This window comes from Engystomops pustulosus, chromosome 6, assembly GCF_040894005.1.
Source record: "Engystomops pustulosus chromosome 6, aEngPut4.maternal, whole genome shotgun sequence".
In the NCBI taxonomy this organism is placed as follows: domain Eukaryota; kingdom Metazoa; phylum Chordata; class Amphibia; order Anura; family Leptodactylidae; genus Engystomops; species Engystomops pustulosus.
In genome coordinates this window covers 152,990,618-152,993,021 of record NC_092416.1, presented here as the reverse complement: position 1 = coordinate 152,993,021, position 2,404 = coordinate 152,990,618, and positions in this window count along the sequence as shown.

Below are 2,404 nucleotides of genomic sequence, written 5' to 3'. Positions count from 1 at the left end.
AGGAATCCCCTGTGGGCGCTCTCCATAAATAACCATAGGGCCGTGCAGCCCCGTAGTAAGCGCAGGTTGACTCACCTGTCTGCTAGAGCTTCAGTCTTCTGCCATGTTCTCCTCCCACAGGGGAAGAAATATCACGTCTTTCATCTACATAAAGGAAATGAACTACTAATGATGAAGAGCCGGAGTAGATTATAGGGTGGAAATATCATACAACAAAAGACATGGTTTTCACAAGATTGACTCAGAGATCTTTGAGTTATGCTACAGTCAAAATGGAAATATTACAAATAACACAACTCTGTACACCCCCCCCCCCCCACCTAATCTCATGGGGTATCCTCTTATTAAGTAATAAGCATAGAGGGGAAGCTAGCAACATAGTGCAAAGGGTAAGTGACAAAGCCCATAAACCTATAAAAATGTATCAGGGATTTAGGAAATAAGGTTTTCAGGGAATTAGGAAAATCAATATTTTAATAACACTATATATTTATCACAATATTTTACATGTATATTTTAGTATACTGTGAGCTTGGATGCTATAGAGCAAGATGAATAAGTTATAGAAATGTTTTTATTTCACATTTGTTATCAGTATTATTCATAGGATTCATTGATTTCAGTAGCTGCAGCTTCAAGATTCCAGTTTTATTTTTAAGGGAAGATTTGGAAGCGCTGTGAATCATTAGGATGCGGCCAGAATGCAGCCGTGATATGGCTAAGATGTTAACTGTAAGTGAAATTGTTACTAAATAATAATTTTGTTATCAATTATGGTCACAATTACTTAATTGATGCGAGCGGCCGCACCTCAGCTGACTGCTCCTTGGAAATTAACGGACTGATTAAAGGGCCAGTAGCATTTTAATTCTTCATTACAGTCTACGTCACCAGCATTTTCTGCTAAGGGGCGCAACATTTTAAATAACAACTATTTATATTTTGAGTACCTATTTGTATATGAATTATGCTGATTCCTGGAATATCCCTTTTAATATAATTTCCACCTGATTTGAATGATTCAAACTTTAAATAATTTTTTTTAAATGGGGGTTTAAAAAAATGTTAGCACAACTTGTAATATCAATTTTACACTATGGGGCAGATTTACTTACCCGGTCCTGTCGCGATCCAGCGGCGCATTCTCTGTGGAGAATTCGGGTCATCCGGCGATTCACTAAGGTAGTTCCCCCGATGTCAACTAATTGTCGCTGCTGCGCTGAAGTCCGTCGAAGTTCACTGGAGTTCACCAAGCGAGCGACACTTTTTTTAAAAAAAATAAGCCGGGTTTTCCGAATCCGTCGGGTTTTCTTACGGCCACACCCCTGATTTCTGTCGCGTGCATGCTGGCGCCGATACGCCACAATCCGATCGCGTGCGCCAAAAACCCGGGGCATTCAGGGAAAATCGGCGCAAAATGGTAAAATTCGGGTAACCCGACGGAGAAACACGATTCGGGCCCTTAGTAAATGACCCCCTATGAGTATGGAGCCAGGGGCTGTAGGTGCACTCGTATAGCTGGAGACACATTCTATTGATTCTAGCTCCACTGATTACATATGTGGTCTAAAAGCAGGTCAATATGTTTTTTTGGTATTTTTTGCAGTAAAAATATTCAGCCCCCAAAATCCCTGCATTTTCATGAGAAAACATTGAAAAAACCTAAGAATTATTTTTATTACTTTTTACAATTCTATATCTATGAATTATGCATTCAATGTAGCATAAAAATGTAATTAAACTGCAGGATAAAAAGACAATTTATACCTAAACAGAAATTTACATGACTACAGTTATGTGCATAAAACCTTGAAAACCTCTTCAAAGTAAAGTATATCTTCCGCTTTGCTTCTTATACTGATTTATCTGTTTGCTTCTAAAAGAAGTCGAGGTTATGATGTTTAGTAAAGAATTCTCTCTTTTCAAATTACAGGCAGTCCCACGGCTTACGTACAAGATAGGTTCTGCAGGTTTGTTCTTAAGTTGGATTTCTATGTAAGTCAGAACTGTATATTTTATCATTGTAATCCCAGCCAGAATTTTTTTGTCTCTGTGACAATTGGATTTTAAAAATGTTGGATTGTCATAAGAACCAGAATTAACACTAAAGCTTCATTACAGACACCAGTGATACCTGTTATAGCTGATTATTGTAGCCTAAGGCTAAAGTACAGTAAATTACCAACATCCAGAGGTCCGTTTGTAACTAGGGGTTGTCTGTAAGTCAGATGTTCTTAAGTAGGGGACCGTCTGTAATGAACATGGGGGACTGGAAAGAAACTGCATCTTGCCACCCAAGGTATTATAGGCTGTTTAATTCTCAATATAGTTCCAATACTGTTGTGAAGAATAGTTTGCATAACTTCTTTATATGACATACATTACATTGTGAGCCCCATTGGGG